The sequence below is a fragment of the Amblyomma americanum genome, chromosome 8, assembly GCF_052857255.1.
Source record: "Amblyomma americanum isolate KBUSLIRL-KWMA chromosome 8, ASM5285725v1, whole genome shotgun sequence".
Taxonomy (NCBI): domain Eukaryota; kingdom Metazoa; phylum Arthropoda; class Arachnida; order Ixodida; family Ixodidae; genus Amblyomma; species Amblyomma americanum.
The window spans coordinates 51,201,669-51,220,020 of NC_135504.1; the positions used below are offsets into that span (position 1 = coordinate 51,201,669).

The 18,352-nt window shown below is 44.9% G+C and overlaps 1 long non-coding RNA gene across 1 annotated transcript; it reads left to right on the forward strand.

Moving 5' to 3' along the window:
* The first annotated feature begins 603 nt into the window (after positions 1–603).
* On the forward strand, positions 604–6,783 carry LOC144102148 (uncharacterized). Its single transcript, XR_013308185.1, has 3 exons — positions 604–670; positions 2,971–3,083; positions 6,698–6,783. It is a non-coding gene; the product is annotated as an uncharacterized LOC144102148 (long non-coding RNA).
* Positions 6,784–18,352: the final 11,569 nt, after the last annotated feature.

The window sequence follows — 18,352 nt, forward strand, 5'->3', positions numbered from 1 at the left end:
TGGCACACAGCCAAGTGGAAATCTGGCTGCGCTCAAAAAGGCAAATGTAAAAAATTAGCTGCGGTTTAACAACTGCTAAACCTGGTTAGAGAGTGAAAGCTGTGGTTTATCGGGAAGCAGACGCGGCCTGGCATCTGTAATGTGAGTGCGTTCCGCACACTGGATTAGCAGTGCGCCCACACTGCCACCCTGGCAGGTGGCATGCAGGTAATGGTTGATCTCGAAAGGTTGGTCAACCAATGAATGCTGCGGCCTATTCTGCCATCCTCTGCCTGCAAATCAAAAGGTCAAAAGTCAAGTGGTGCGAAACCCTAGCGGAACATAAGGTGAGGCCAGTAGCCACACTTGACCTCAGGCTCACTTGGCTTTTGCATAGTGTAGTGAACCTTTCGCTTCAAAAGTGTTACATAGGTATTCTCAGAGTTCACACGATACGGGCCACCCCACAGATTTCGTGCCCGCAACGTACCATTGTGCTACAGAATGCGCGGTACAGCTTGTAGTCAGTGTTCGTGCAATTCAGTGGTGGAAGCTCACGTAAGATTCTCTTTCCGCAGCCCGGCCGATCTGGACCACCACTGCACCGCAGAGAATACTTTCGTCGCGTCTGGCAGAAAGTCCCATGTGACGAGCCAGCATTTGACATCCTTACTTCCACTGCAATGGCCGGGTAAGCGCTTAGTTCTCAGTGAGTAGCGTGCGGCAATTATCGCTGCTATGGTGTGGTTGAGAACTTGGAATATCAATACAACAGCGCATACATAATTCCCTGAATTTTCTTCACCATGAGCACCACACAGGGTGAAACATACCGTCTATGCTGGTCGCGTCAACTAATCTACTTAAAACTCTGCATCGTACGCAGTATTCTTCCACGTATGAGGGCTAATATAATACGGAAGGAAATATGACGATATTCAAACACAACCCCAGTGTCTCTGAATTTTCAGGCTTCGGCACATCAGAAGCCACTGGCTAGGGTACCGCTTTCTTCGCCATATTTTGTTTCCATTGAAAGCGAGTATCTTTCAGCCTGAATACATTGTTCAAACCTCAAGACTCAACAGACGATTTTATTATATACCCTGACCACTGTGCCAGTAAGCGTTTTTACAAAGACGTGTAAAATTTGCGCAAATTGTCACAGTTAATCGAAATATAAAACATTGAAAAGCCACAATTTCTCTAATCAATACCCATGAGATTGCGGGATCACTTTCTATCTCGATGATGCAGAGTACAGTCGGAATTTTAAAAAAGCTACCTATACATACTGGAGCAAAAACCTGGCTGCATAAATATGGTGGATGATGTGCCTTAGAGCTCCCCGTTTGGTGAAATATTGATAAATTTGCTCTAAACAAGATAAATCGCTGCTAGCTGTAGCACATCGTTTCTACACAATTTTATACAGAACACCTTAAAGAGCTAGCCAGGACGGTTATGCCACTGGCACATTGACATTCAATACGTTCGATACATCCGCATACTGTGAAGCTCAAGAAATGAGCATCACAAGGCACGCGCCAATGAAAAATTGGTATCTTCACGCCGCTGAGGCAATGCACAGCTGTTACCTTGAACCGAGGCATGCGTTTTCTCTGGGCCAGTCGATCTTGTGTCATATTTCAGGGCTATTTACAATTGGAGCTGAGTTATTCCTGCACGTGGTTAACGCCTGTCATGGCCACCTCGACGTCCGCACATCTCAGTGCAGGTTTTGTCAATCTTTGCTGGACAGGCGACATTGTAGCAAGTCTCCTAGACGGAATTTATATCCGACTCCACCAGCAACCTTGAACTACAGTGTCACATGCACATCGTGGTCTATGTGGTAAATGACACAGAGGTAGTGCAAGATACGAGATATATAATGTGCACTCGTATCGTGGTTTTAGCGCCAGCTTCAAGCAACCGAACGCCGCGCCCCCAGTCGGCAAAGCAGAATTAGAGAAGGGCAAGGAAGGCATTGAGACAAGTGGGCGCGCGAAAAATGGTCCCTGGGCAAACTGGGTCCCTGGGCCCACTGCATCCATTGACATGTATGTAAGCATATATGTATAGGCTATACGTGACCGAATACATGAGCTTCTCTGGCCGATTGGTGAGGTGCTTAACCTGCACCTGCGAACATAACGCTTTGAGAATGTGCCTGAAGTTTTCGAACAGCGCTTGTCGACGATCTTGCGCAAGAAGTCTCCTGACTGCATTTCAGCAAAACCGTTTGCGGTATGAAGTCTACGGATGTGCACGCGACTTTTAAAACTTCCTATTTAAGCTGCTCGGGATGTTTTCTCGAAGTTAGTGAGGCCGGCCTCATTTGAAATATCTGCTGGATGGAACAAAATGATAGAGCCATTTCGTGGCCACACAAAAGGATCTCTTTTCTCTAAAGGCAGAAGATAATGTGCTGTTTGGAGCTTTAGCTTTTTCTTCTCTCACGTGATGCAGTGTTTTATTAAAGGACCCTCCAGCTGTCTTGTTATGGAAGCAGCTTCGGACTGTAAAGAAAATAATTGGGCACAAACGTATATCTTTTAAGGAATTGGGCAGCAAATCTGTTGACGTTGAAGTGTGCGCCATGCACCAATTCGTAATGTTTTTGAAGTAATCATGTTATTTTTTTAACTGGAGGTTCGTGAAAAATTCACAGCAATTGCCAGGTATTTCTCGACTGTAGAACATAATGCTTGTCTGCAAGGGATAAAGTAGATTTGACTGGAGCGAGGACCTCCTTCAATTAATCGTCAAATGGACGCGGAAGGCTAGCGATATGTACCGGTAATGAACAACTGGGCAAGGCACGCCAGATCTTCCCAATCTTTACAGGTCATATGGAAAAGAAAGAACCAGTGAGAAGTCATAAGGAGTATACGCCCGAGTAGCGCACATTAATGATAGATGTGCTTCTTCATTGTGTGTGGCTTCGGTTACCATGATGAAGTCTTATGTAAGATGTTCGTTGCGCAGCTCTGACAGAGAAGACCTGTACTGCGCCTGGAATGCCTGCAACGCGTATGGCTGTCCGCCAGCCACTCAGCGACGAGAGTTCAGCGCAGCCACCGTTGTACTACAGTGGCCCGGTGAGTGATCGATGTCGAATGAGCGGGAATCCAAATGTCTGTTTCCATGTCTTAATTTTTGTTATTATTTTGTATGTTAAGTACACAATATTCAAAGAATTTTGTTCTGTGAAAATATTAATATTTCGGGGTAAAAGAGGTATGAACAAACGTCTTGGCAGAGGCAGCATTTTCGCTCACAGCGCTTTTTCGGAACCTTCCAATGAGGTACAAATCAAGATATATAAGTTGTGATGGGTATGTTTCGCGTGCGAAAGGCAAAGGTTAGAAAACGTATGCCAGGTTTATTTCCACCATTGCGAAAGTTATTGGCTCATAAAAGGAATTTCCAGAAGGCAGCAAGTGTAAATTAATGGAAAGATTGCTATCAACAGATTTTATGCCAGGCTAGAAATCGCCCACACATGCACCTAACTTACAATTTATTGTTTTTGGGAGCACAGCCGCCAGCATGCCAGCACTGCAGTGTCCCGCTTTAAGTTTTTGATATATTTTGCGCATCGTCTCAGGTATTTTGGAAAATTATATGAATTCTACATACCATTTCATCCTTATCTTCTATTCGGGGATTATCCCATTGTACCATTTGCAATGTCATTGATTATTTAAAATGACACGAGAATTTTTTGTCACCATTTAAAGCTTTAATTTTTTGGTAAGCATAACATACTGAAAAGATATACCTTGGCACTAACAGGGCACCGTAGCCAATCACGGTGGAAGGGAACTCCTCGCCTCCTTGCTCCTGGCAACACAAAGTTATACATTTCTCTGGCGCTCTTTGGCCTTAGTTGCTGTTGTGTCATTAAACTCCCAACTAACTTATTAACACAGCAAGTTTCGAATGAGGCTGTCTTAAGAATTTTTTTTCTCCGCAACTCTGGGGTGCATCTTTATATTTTGAAAAACTGTGGAGGGTCTGGCGCTAAAAGAATTTTACGACTTTCCTTCCTTAAACACGATAAATATAGTCGAACATTCTCACCTGACATATCTGAATATCATCATCAGCCTGACTACTTCCGCTGCCGAACAATGGCACCTTCCATATCTCTCCAAATCAACCCCTTGTCAACTAGCCGCGGCCACCTGATCCCAGCAAACATCTAATTCTCATCCGCCCACCGAACCTTCCTCAAAAATGAAAGAACCATGAATAGGTTTTATTAAAATTTGTGAATCGAATTAGTAGAAATGCGAAAAATAATACGAAAGAACACGTCTCATTGTATTGTTTCGAACAATGCTATCAAAGCTCTAAACTTTAGCTGTTCTATCATCACCAATAACACCTAAATATATGCGCCAAAGCAGTAGATGCGCTGTCTGCTGTTCTGAATTTTTTCCAAAATTTCTAGGCTGGCACTTTATCCGCCAAGCATACCTATACCTTGGGAAAGCTTCCTTCCAGTTTCTACGCATTGGTAGCTGCGCGCTGCCAGCTCACAGGCCTGAGTCTTCGGCTTGTGACCGCTTGCGAACAGTGCACTTCTGGAAGCCGATGTCCTGCACTCACAGCTTCCACTTTGTGGCCCCAGAAAGCTATCCGCGAGTTTTACTTTTTAATGCGCTAGCACTGTATGGCTACGTTAGCGGTTTAGCGTCATCACGAGCTTGTCATCACGATAACGTTCGAGTGAGTTGAGCTATAAGAAAACGAATGGCTGCATTAGATAGAGCATAAAAAATCTTGCAGGGGGAAATCATGAGGTGCATGTGGGGTAAATATTAGAGCTAAAAATGTCCAAAAGTGGGCCGGGCTAGAGCAGAAGTGGCGCCAAATTTGAAAACATCGGAAGTGGGAGGAGCTAAAGCGTGGCGCCAAATTTGAAAGACCAGAAGTCTGGACAGAGCGAAGCATGACGCCAAATTGGGAAACGAAACGTGGCGCCAAGATTGAAAACTCAAAATCGGCAATGATGGAACTTGATAAATTTAAGCAAACAGAGGGAAAGAGGGGCAAAGAGGGGTAAGGAGGCGTCAATGCTTATGCATTCCTTCAATGCGGGTGCCGCAGTTATCTCATAATTTTTATGGGCCAATATGATCTGGTACACAAGCAGGATGAGATGGTGCTGCTGTCACCAGGTGCGTCTCACAGCGGTGGGTGCGGCCCATAGGAATGCGTTTAAATAAATTATTTAAACAGCGTCTTCGTAGCCCATGTTTCACATAGGGAGTTGAACACCACAATTTAAGATAATTTTTATTTTTTTTACTCTAACGAAAAGGGTTCTCCTTAAGTGCAACGCAGCGACCTATGGAAATGAATTTAGTTATGAGCTAAGAGAGAAGAGAGTTAATAGAAAGATAGAAGTTAAGAGATCGAAAGCGGGCATTGTGGGTGAGGGAACAAACCCGTGTTAATGACATTCTAGTTGAAATCAAGAGAAAGAAGTGGACTTCGGCAGGGGAATGCAATATGAAGACAAGATAACCGCTGGTCCTTAAAGGTATTGGAGTGGATTCCAAGAGAAGGCAATAGTAGCAGAGGCCGGCAGAAATTCAGGTGGGTGGATAACGTTAAATTTAATTTCATTCAGAGGGTTTCACGTCCCAAAGCTACTCAGGCTATGAGGAATGCCGTAGTTAAGGGCTCCGGAAATTTCGACCACCTGAGGTTCTTTACCATGCGGTGACATCGCACAGTGCACGGGCCTCTAGCATTTCGCCTCCATCGAGCAGCAGCCTTTATTGAACGCGTCCCAAGATGGCAGCTGTCCGGCTAGACGTCTAAGTAGCCGTCTACTGGGAGGTATTGAAACGCACCCTACGACGCCGTAGCGAAGCGAGCCCTATATATTACGTCGATGCGAGGAATGAATGAATGAAAAACTTTATTGGCTCCTTTAGGAAGTAGTAGCGGTAGAGGACCAAGTCTTAGTCTTGAAGCTTGGGTCCTCCTTGGCCGTGGGTGGGCCCCTAGTCCTGAGCTCCACTGAGTCGGGCCACCTCGCTTGCATGTGCTATGAGGGCCCTTTGGACCCTTAGCTCGCAGCTGGTGAGCCGGCTCTCCCATTGCTCCGCACTTGGTGTTTTGTGTTTGTGGAATGCTTGATTTCTTCCGCACTCCCATGTGGCATGATATAGTGTTTGTTTTCTTCGCACCACGGACAGTTAGCGCTATACTGTGTGGGGAACATCTTGTTTAATATGTATGTTTGGGAAGGAGCCTGTTTGCAGTCTTCGCCATCCTGTGGCTTCCTCCTTGGATAATGCTTTATGTGGTGCAAACCGGTCTTGCTGTGGCTTGTGAAGCTGAGAATGAGTTGTGGCATGCAAAAAGCGTGTGACCTCATATGACGCAGTAAAGGGGTGCTTTGTTTATTGCTTAGAATTTTCGTAGGTCTCTGATATCTGAAAACTGGAGCGGGTGCCGTGGCTTTCGTATATGCCCGATTGCGCAGTATTTTTGAAAGGAGGTTGGGGAGGAACTGAGGGGGAGTTACTAAATCTGAATCGGAAGGAATTGTCTGTTTGGCCTATGTAGTGCATTCCTCACTCGCCGAGTGTGTGGTGAGTTTCGGCTACGGCCGAGACGTCAAGAGCAGTACAGTATTTTTTCACTGTCTATTTATTTTCTCTCATGTATGTGTACTCTCTACTCTTTATAGAGCAAAATCAACTCGGGGCTCTCAAAAAACACCGGCTACAACAGCGCCCTGGAAATCCGGACCTCTGACAACAGGCAAGTAGCCACAAAATTTTGTCGCGCAACAGCGTTCTCGTGCTCCACTTTTCACGCACTGTTTCCCATTCTGCGCAGTTGCCAGTGATGTGTAGGTGCCTGTTTGACTCGAAGTTATCAGATATCATCAACATCCAGCATATCAGCCGTGCGGTCTTAATGAAGACACGCTTTGCAAATGCCGGCGTCATCTTGGTGCAGTGACATGCTCCCGTGTTGCATGCCGGGAGTGTGAAGCTTGGATTTGGCACGAAAGCTCAAGGTTCCTTCCTTGAAAGTGACAAAATGCAGCTCAGCTAAGCCTTTTTTTTAACCAACCCTACTGCTCAGCTGCTATTCAGCTTCTTCGGGTTTGCGTATTTAATGAACTTTGTTCTTCAAGCTTCAACAGTCTCCTGATCACTCACTCAACTAACTTCAAGGGCAGGATAAGGTAACAAGTGGGAGTGATTCGGCCCTAGATATTTTGCTGCCCCAAAATAACTAGCATGCAATTAGTTTGAGGAAAACCAAAAGATAAACAAGAGCAGTTTTTGGGCGTATTCTTATCCTTTTTTAAATCGCACGTTTATATTCACACATTGGGTTATCAACCCTTTCAAGAGAGCTTAAGCCGAAATGTCAACGACTCCCAACGAAAACAACGTATGCTTGATCATTGACATCGCTGCACCCCAGAAAATGAGGTGCCAGTTTTTATTAAAGCATTAATAAAATCGAACGATCCTGAAGTATACCTGGGATATGAGGTGCCTAATTAATAATAATTCGGGAAGTTCGGTCTTTTTCGTATGGACCGATATCACTACACGGGCATATTAGCGTTTCGGCTGCATCGTAATGAGGCGTCCGCAGCCTGAAATCAGGCCAGCGAACATGCGCTCAGCAATAGAACATCCGAAACGCTGAATCCTTTGTGGCGGGCATAGCTTGGGAGCCGGTGCTGCTGCTGGCACACATTAGTCACCCCTGAAGAAGGGACCGAGTTTGTCCCGAAACGTTGGGTAAAGTTAAAAATATTCGTTGGCGCCAGTGTACGGTATTAGGGTTACCATTCGCTGGGGGTATAAAAATAGTAAAGGTTAGTTGTGGTGACATTCCAGTCGTGCTTAGTCATTGTCCCTGACAGACAAGTAAATCATTTCAAGCAAACTTGGATGGTGAAGGCCTTAATATATATCATCAATATAGTGTAATGATTGGGCAGCACCAGAGCTCTCTTGTACTGGGTAAGTAGCCAGGAAAACGTGCACACTGGCTGTACGAGGAAACCTAGTACGGGTCTTTTTTTAAAAACGTGCATTCTGAGAAATTAAGCAGATTTATTTAACTTAAGCGCGTAGACTTGCCTTCACCAGAAACCGTGTTAGGGCTGGTTTTACTGCATTATAATCAGGAAATCGCTTAGAGAAATTTCTCCAAGTAAGAAATTCGTGAATGCGACTCAGGGCTCGAACGTGTGCGTTTGGTCACGCTCCATGAAGCCGCATTTCCTGATAGTAACTTTTTATTTGAGAGACTTCTAAACATCAGCCAACAACTTTCCACGGCATGCTTATTCGGCTGCCTAACATGCTTTCATTACTAAAGCATAAGTGTCTGAATCAAGTTCTGGCGTGGAACGGCTTTGTCAGAGAACATCTTGTGTATGCCATTATGGCGGGGGCAGCCCATCTTCGTCACGCTTAAAAATTCTATAACAGAAGCCTCTTTCATCTTCTCCAAGCAAGTCTAAATTTTTATGGTTTATGGGAGATTTAACGTCCCAAAGCGACTTAGGCTATGAGGGACGCCGTAGTGATGGGCTCCGGAAATTTCGACCACCTGGGGTTCTTTTACAAGCACTGACATCGCACAGCACACGGGCCTCTAGAATTTCGCCTCCATCGAAATTCTACCGCCGCGGCCGGGATCGAACCTGCATCTTTCGGGCCGGCAGGCGAGTGCCATAACCACTCAGCCACCGCGGCGGCTTGAAAACAGATGGCTGGGGCATTTGGCAGGAACCGGAGCAGCCTTCCCCAGCGGCTGTGCAGGCAGTTTGACGAGTGCCTGGTTGCTCCTATGCAAGCCAATTCTAGTCGCCGTTCAAATCTAAATTGTCAACGCAGATTTACGGGAGGTAAATGCCTTATTACGCGTCTGGCATTCATACAAACAGGCAAGCCTCTTACATAGTCTAAACCTCTTTAATGGTTCTATAAACCCAGCCAACTGATATTTTTGATTCTCAAGCTGCACAACGGCCCTGAGCTGATTACCCTGAAAAATCAGCGCCTCCAGCTAACATCAACTTTCGTACACTATACGGAAAGTGTGATCGTCTTACTTCCAGTGCTTTTATCTGAATTGCTACCGTATGTCTCAACCTGTACACGGTAGCAATTCAGCCCTTTCACACCGGAGGAACTGGGGCATGCAACTTACTCAACAACCCTCGCAAATATCCAAGGTCTTTAATTACACACATTTACATTTACACACCTTGCATTTACTTTGAATTTACACTTACAGTGCATGGCGGTCGAATTTTGATATGTAGGCCCGTGTCCTGCACACATTTACATATACACACCTCGCATTTACATTGAATTTACACTTACAGTGCATGGCGGTCGAATTTTGATGATATGTAGGCCAGTGTCCTGCCCGATGTCAGTGCACTTTGGGGACACCATGTGGTCGAAATTTCTGGAACCCTTCACTATGGCGTCCCTCATAGCTTGAGTCGCTTTGGAAATATAAACCCCTGTAAACTCCCCTAAATATTTACATTGCACTTCGTAAAGTGTGCACTCATGATTCCCGTACTACGACGAAAGTAAACTGCAATCCAGTAGCAAATCCGATCTCGGGTGTCGATGCTTGCCAGGCTTACAAGTCTGTCTTAATAGGGTATCAACAGATGCTTCATGAACTTTGTTTGGTATCTACAAACAGTGCGGCAGAAGTACCTGTATTACGGGGAAGCGAGCATTTGACTTTTAAGGCGAAAGCCTTTCGTGGCTCATGAGTGGCGTGGACGCAAGTTGCAGACTGAAGTTGTCCACAAAAAGAGGAAGGGAAAGGCTTTCGCATTTGCGCTCTTAAGGAGACAAGTGCAATCCTTTAAATTTTCAGTGCTTTCGAAGTTTCTTAATAAATTCTTAATTGACAATTTATCTACTTGGCTGGGGACCTAGTGTCTTTGTTAAAGGGAGTCTGCAATGTAAATCAAGGATAAGGTTGTTACTCTTTGTATGCAGAATGTATGCAGTGCATGCCGGACGTTGTGACTTCTGAGCGACGAAAGAGATTTCTGAAATCATATCTAATATCTTAATATTCACTTGAAATGCCTGTCTCGGACTTTTCGTGTCACAATGCAGCGGCCATTTTCGGCAGCGGAAGTGAGGTCGTATCCAAACTGGGCGCTGCCTTTCTGATTGGTTGCGAGTCAAGTTTGATTCTAGTTGATCCAAAATATTACATTCTGAGTGCTATAAGTTTTTCGCATGCCACAAAAAGTGAAAAGGAGTGAAATCCAAGGAAAATAATAGGAATAACGCTTGGGGGAGGGACACTTTCCATTTCTCTTCAGACAATCGTTGAGGCAAGCACCGCTGTCCACATATTACCCAAAAATGTAAAGAGAAAAGCCGGACAAGAGACAACAGATTAGTGTGGGGTGGGGGGGGGGGGGAGGTGAAAGGAGGAAGAACGGTGGTAACCTTTCAGTCCTACCTTCAAAGAAGCATTGGGCAGCATTATTTGTTCAGTTAGTCACCCATGCCCTGTCTATTGGGTGTGCACAGGGGGGATGACACTGTCAAAATGCCTAGCTGTGTGCTGCCCCAGCAAAGCAACAAGTGAATGCTAGCTTCCACTGCCTATGCGTTTGGTGGGTTCTCGTTGGTAGCGCCCAATCTCAGCACTAGATGAGAGAAATGGCCGAATGAAATGCATTTCTGTCCGATCTTTTTATTTAAAGTCTTTCCAAGAGGAATAAGTTCCGTTTTCATGCTGAGAGTGTTTCTGGAGCGCATGAAAATCAATTTAAGAAGATTAACCGGTACTGAGGAAAACACCATGGTGGCCATTCAGTGCAGGGGAACTGCAGTTTCTTTATCGGTGTTCATTTAGAAACAGATCTTAGGTAGATAACCAATGGACACTACCTTCGAGATCATTCCAGTGCTGTCTGCGCGTATTGGGAAGAAGGGGGCAGTGAGGGGTCGTTAGGACTAGCGCCAAAACAGTGCACCTTAATGACTGATGTGCTTCTTCATATTCAGTGGAATTTCTTGACAAGGTGGAGGCTTATGTAAAATGATCCTGCCGCAGCACTGCCTACGTGGACCTCTCCCCGTTGTGGAGTATACCTCCGTGGTGGACGGTCGCAATGCTCCCCTCCACTAATTCATCGCAGCGTTTATTCCACTACACTGGCCGGGTGCGTGCGCTTTTCTGAATGCGTAATGAAGAGCGGATTGTGCAAGTCTTTGCACGTTCGAAACAAATGGACGACGTTACTTCACAGCCCCAGGTGGTCGATATTTCTGGAGCCCTCCACTACGGCATCCCTCATAGCCTGAATCGCTTTGGGACGTTAAACCCCCAAAAACCATAATCATGCGAGACTGCTCGGGAGGAGCAATCTGGGTCGCAACCAAACCAAAGCCCCACCGATGGCAGCGCCTGCCACAAAAGGGCAGTGGCGCATCGCTTGACGGCAGCGCCACTCACCAGGAGAGCTGCGCCACTCGCCAGGAGAGGTAGGAAGACTCCCAGGTGTCTATGAATCTACAGCAAGACCAATTGCGCATATATCCGAACAACAGATATCCGCGAACACAGGATCTGAACACCGGAACCGAAGTGAAAACCGGGCTGCTAGCTCACCTAACTCGCATTTGTCTAACTATGCCAATGAACCATCATTTACTTTTTCTTGTTCTTTGTAACGTCCTCTTTTCCCCAACTGTTTTGTACTCCTACAGTTGCCATTTCGAACGTCACCTCCTGCCCTTCATTAGTCTTCCTGGATACATTCTTTTGTGTTCATTTTTACATGTCTTTTTCTTCCGTTTCACCCTTTTTCATTTTTTTTTTGCATCTTTGTCTTACTTCATATAAAGTTTTTCCTTCACTAATAGATCTGCTCGTGCGCAGAATTCATCATCTCTATGTGGTCATGGAGGCGTCGTGGAGACCGTGGCACAGTCTTAATTTTCCAATTATCTTTCGATTCAAAAATTCTACTTTCGGCCTTCTTTCCGCCCTGTTTATTTTTCACTTGTTTGAGCCTGCCAGTGCCTAGCAGGTGCAGGATTTTTGCTTGTGACGCTTATCTTTGTTTTGGGCAGGGGCACTGCTTTGGGGCAACTGACAACAGGGACCAGCGGGATGGAGCCAGTAGTGCGCATGTCCGTACTGTTATTGGATATGAGTTTGTAGGCTTAACTTCTCAGGAGCGAAGGAAACGAGACCACTGCTACGAGCTGACACCAGAACAGAACTGCCAGCCATGGCTGCACGAGCCGCGACCAGGTGCCGTCTTTATTCTCTTCGCAGGGTGGCGCGCGCTAGCCGGGTTGTCGGCGCCGCCCTAGAAAGGGTTCTACAAGTTCACGCATTTACAGATTGCGATATCAACGCCATAAGACTCAAACAGGATTAGGCTTACGATATTGCTGTCTACAACCATATATCGCCTGCTATTGTTCTTTCAGGACAAATATATTCGGTTAGCAGTACTGTCGAGCGCATTTTTCAACGGTCAGTTGCTTATGAACGCAAATTTTTCTGCACGTCGTAAGAATGCACTATAATGCTCAATATATGCACAGATCCGCCTTAGGACATTTGTAGCTGTCTGCTATTTATTGTCCAAAATGCACCCCATCTGTTTTCGCTGGCAGTTTTAAGAAAACGCCTGTCTTAGCGAAAAACAAAAAAATAACAATTCTTCTAAGAACGACATTTTTGGAATCTCGAGCTATTATTCTCGAAGTCTTGCAGTTATTTCATTCCGGAAATCAGTATTTTGAGCATAATATTAAATTTAGATATCCTCTGTGCGCCATTTGTGAAGGAGCCGACGTTTTAACAACGTTCGATTTTAGATGTCTTGCTATTCTCCTATGCCGCTATCGCCATATAAAACACACAGAAATGAAGAACAAGCAGAGATAGAAGGTGAGCTGAAGGCGCCATCTTTCCAGTAAATGAAACATATTCTTCTATGACGGTTCAATAAAAGTTGATAAATTCCATGGCTTGAATGTTGAGAGCTTGAATGTTGCTATTTCAACTGCTGTAAAATGACTAATAAGGGTAAACTGCAAAAACAACTTATTACAGTCCTTGCTCATCAGATGAAAAAACCATGCATTAAACATTGTTTTCATTGCGCCTTTTTGTGATCCTGGGCACTAAACGATCGCTCATTAAAATCAGAGTCTTAGGATCAAACTAATATAACATTCCGGCCACGGCGGTATAATTTCGTTGGAGGCGAAATTCTTGGGGCCCCTGTACTGTGCAATGCCAGTGCGCGTTAGATCACCTCCGGTGGTGGAAATTCCTGGAGCTCTTCACTACGGCGTTCCAAACAGCCTGAGGCACTTTGGGACGTTAAGCTCTGATAACCAATCAACCAGAAACGTGAAATAATTCTGATCAGTATGTCTGTAACAGTATCTTTCAATATTGCAAAGTTTTCTCACAATTAGAAGTCCAATAAAGCTGGATCTGTACCAATTGAAACATGCAGCATGGCTTCTTGCTCTTCAATTTACTGCCATATCTTTACACTTTACACTTTACTACCATATCCTGTCACTTTTAAAGATGCCAGCTTTCATTTTCCCATGTTAATGGTTGTTTTCAAAAGTAGCTTCCTTCTCTTGAAGCTGCAAGAACCAGTGGCGAGGCCGGTACCAGTGTCGGACGAAGAACGTGGCCGGCTGACAAATCTGAAGTGCATTCGTCACGTGGGTGCAAGTCGCCTCGCCGACAGCCGCGCCCACCTGATGCCGAGCTGCTGCGGCGGGAGAGAGCTGTCGACTGTGAGCGAACTTTCAACCAGTGTATTGCATATGGCTAACTGTATACCCTATTCTTCGAAGAGTAAATGTGTAACAGTAAATGTGTAGCCCAAGTTTTTTCGAAAACACTTGAGTTACACGCTTACTGTTACCTAGAACATTCTACATTTAGATTACGGGATTTTAGATGTGGGGATCAACGAGATTGTCTTGTGTGAAAGAGCTAGACCAGGTGCACAACATGGGACTGCGTCTTGCTACAGGCGCGTACAGGACGTCACCCGTAATTACCCTTTGTTGAAAACAATGAGCCTCACCTTGAGTATTAAAGAGCTCTGCTGACATGCGCGTACGTCCATAGAATTAGATCACTTCCAGATCACCTCTTGTAGTCACCCAGTGCACGTCCAGATTGATATTCAGTAATAAACAACAAGCAGACAGGACATTACTAATGTGATTTGAGGACAAATGCTTTGAGAGCCAGACCCAGTGCACAACTTAGGACTGCATCTTGCTACAGGCGCGTACAGGACGTCACCCGTAATTACCCTTTGTTGATAACAATGAGCCTCACCTTGAGTATTAAAGAGCTCTGCTGACATGCGCGTACGTCCATAGAATTAGATCACTTCCAGATCACCTCTTGTAGTCACCCAGTGCACGTCCAGATTGATATTCAGTAATAAACAACAAGCAGACAGGACATAACTAATGTGATTTGAGGACAAATGCTTTGAGAGCCAGACCCAGTGCACAACTTGGGACTGCATCTTGCTACAGGTGCGTACAGGACGTCACCCGTAATTACCCTTGGTTGATAACAATGAGCCTCACCTTGAGTATTAAAGAGCTCTGCTGACATGCGCGTACGTCCATAGAATTAGATCACTTCTAGATCACCTCTTGTAGTCGCCCAGTGCACGTCCAGATCGGTATTCAGTAATAACCAATAAGCAGACATTACATTACTAATGTGATTTGAGGACAAATGCTTTGAACTCGAGTTACTGGAAACGCTACCCGTCACGGCACACAAGCCCAAACTACTTCCTCCGTGGTACAAACTCCCCGCAGTGTGCGATCTGTCTCTTTCACGCTTTCTTCAGAAACAAACCTTCTGTCGCGTTCTACAGAGTATGGACTCCCTGCTCGAATCACGTAGTGGTTCCCTCCTCACATATATACATTCATTGCCTGCGATCACATTTTGCCTGGGGCTTTATTCATTAACATGAAACAAAATGTATGAAGGATATGAGAGCAGCCGTGACAGTAGTTAAGGCGACCTACTAGATATGTTGTTCCACAAAACTTTCCACAGTCTTGCTACAGGAGCGGAAAAATTCCTCGTGCTGCGGTTACCTCCTTTTTTCGCTGCCTTAAATGTAATTTCCTGCTCCTATTTCGCAGCCTCTTTCTTCCCTTGCATGACGGCGCACTTAAAGTGTGCAACATTGGTGAGACACATACGGGGCCAATCTTCTCTTCAAAACGAACTAACTGAATTCTTTGTTGTATTTAATTTGAGCACCGGAGGTGACGCCCCACTACACAGAACAACTTTGCATCGCCACTTTCCACGGTAACTGTTTCCGCGCACTAAGCAGTGTTGTGATCTAGCGAAGGGGAGCTGTAGCCCCAACCCATGCATAAATGAAAAATTGCAGGTTTGCACTTATGTCTATTTAAGAGCGAAAATGTGAAAGACTTTTAATTTCTGTTTTTCTCCTCTCCGTAAAGCTTCTAATCTCGTCCACCAACATGATTCTTCGCCACACCCTGAGACGACTGCCTTGTCTTCGAATCCATTACGTTATCCTAAGAGACCATCGGTTGTCTTTTTTTATCAACCGCTTATTCAATATTGTGCATTTCCCAGTTCTTCCCAAATGCATATCTGAATAATGCCCTATTCTCATCGCTAAGAATAACCGAGCGAACAGCCAGTTTTACTTTTGACCTCGGAACCTTGTCGTATTTACAATTGTAACTTTTATATCAATTTTATCTGCAATTGTAGATCTGCAATTAGGCGTTATCCAGTGCGCTTTAGACAACCGACAGTACTGAATGCTTTTTTTAATGCCTAATCGCCTACGCAGAGGAAATAATAACATGCAAACATGCAGCCTAAGCTGGAAGTGGTGGCCCAGTGGTTATGGTGCTCGGCTACTGTAGCGGAAACCGCAGGAGGTGAATTGCTAGCGGCACGTGTACTGTGCTGTCACAGTGCACATTAAAGAACCCCGGTGGTCGAAATTAACCGGAGCCTTCCACTACGGTGTTCCTCACATCTTGAGTCGCTTTGCAACGTGATGCCCCGTAAAACCAGTAAAACGAACAGTCATACAGCCTAACATGCTCCCCTGAATGGCTGTGCTCCTACAGGTCTGGATCAGGCGCTGCCACTTCGTTGTCATGGAAACTGCCTTCAGCGGAAGCTGGTGGAGCACTGTGCCGTTGGGTCATGCGTCTCCGACATTCCAGCTTGGAGATATGCATCCGAACAGCGAGCGACCACGGCACCATGTTGCGTTACTCCGTCGGTCCCTGCAGCCCGCTCAAGACCAAGCCAAAGATGCGATAGTGAGTATGTGGTTACCTAGATAAAACAGTGCCGAGAGGAAAAGCTCATGTTAGTGATTAACGTGGTGGTCGGATTTTGATGGAGGTGAAATCAAAGAGGCCCGTCTACTTTGCGTTCTCAGTGCACGTTAAAGAACCCCAGGTAGTCGAAATTTTGCCGGAGACCTTCACTATGGCGTCCTTCATAGCCTGAGTTGCCTTGGGACATTAAACCCTCATAAACAAAACCAAACCTTCGTGATTTAGAAGGACATTGTCACTCTCCTGTGTGAGAAAATGTTACTCGCACTCACCGCGAGAGAACCAGGACCTGTTTAGAGTTTTAGCGAGGAGCGCGCTAATGCGCTCGTAGAAATTTCCGCACAAAACATTTCTACAGTGGTTATAGTAATAAAGGCATTTGCTTTCTCTTTTCTTAGGGCCTAATTTTCGACGCGGTGAAAATTACGTGCAGACCAACCCGCAGAAGATCAAAATGTGTAGCCACGTATTCATTTAGATATAGCAAAATTTCTACAGTGGTTATAGTAATAAAGGCATTTGCTTTCTCTGCTCTTAAGGCTTAATTTTCAACGCGGTGAAAATAACGTGCAGTCCAACCCGAAGAAGATCAAAATGTGTAGCCACGTATTCATTTAGATATAGCAAAATTTCAATTGAGATATCAAATTTCAGTTGAGCGAACATTTATTTCAAGGTCTTCCAGTCGATGTCATACTTTTTGCTGTAGTGCCCAATTTGCAGCGAAACCCTCCACTTGTGTTCTTTTTTTTTGCGCTATTTTCTCTGGTACAACAAACAGAAAAACCCTGGAAAATCCGTTGCTTAGCTGTCGACATAATGCCAAATTTTGAGGGACAGCGTATACAGCTCGTTCGGTCGAAAAGCCATCAGCGTCGTATAGTCGGCACCACGTGTCGGAAACAATCGGGGGCTGATTAATAAAAATAGTATCATGGCAATTAGCAGTTTTAGTGCCACACGGTTGATTGGTGTTGATAAGCGATGCTGAATTAACGAACGATATTAGTGTAATAGGTTAATTAAAAAAATGAGAAAGTGAAAAAATAAATCGAAGAAAAAGTTCTAAGGTGTCAAAATGCTCAGAATCAAAAGCCAATGCTTCATAAAATTTCATAATAAATGCTTAATAAAATTTACAGTGTCATTTATTAATTTATTATTGAAGCAATTGAAGAAAAAAATGAAAAATGCGTCCAGAAAATGCTGCTCACAGAAAAAGCCTAACACGCTACGATAACGGGTCATACACTTAAGGCGGAGCTGAATTGTCCTCTCCAATCTTGTAACATTCGAGCGAGTGGAAAACCAACAAAAAGTCTAAGCACACTCAGCTGTGGTGTGTCTGTGTTCTCGCTAAGCATTGCAAGAGCGAGACGTGCCAGCTCGTCCGAAAGTAAGAGACAAGCATCTTATGATTTCCACCATGTTATTATAGCATGCACCTTTTTAGCCACTTTGCTGCAGCCATCGGTTTAAACGGATTTGAAATCTGTGCAGGTGCAGGTCTTTTATTTTCCAATTAGAAATAAAACAATACCGTCTGGAAGGCGCAGAGTTCGTCAATAGGTGCGCAGGTAGATCGTCGACCGAAGCAGAAGCTTCAGCAGCCCAAGCCAGCATTCATGGTAGTAAACCGAAACGCTAACATTTTGTGCAGCATACACGGCAGTAGCCTTACAGTCACTTTTCACTCCACATTGCAGTCTTAAAGCCATTGCCTTCGAAAGGGGCCGGAAAATCATTGCGCCCCAGCCTGGTGTGTGATCAGCATTCACTATGTCAGCGGTGTTGTAGGATTTAACTCGCATGCACCGCACTCATTCGTTTGAAGATTGAATACGCATTAGCCACCTCTAGTCATGATCAAGCCTATTTCATAGCTAACATTGAGTCCTTGTAGAACCATGCTGCGCGTTTTATTTTCTCAGACTACTAACATT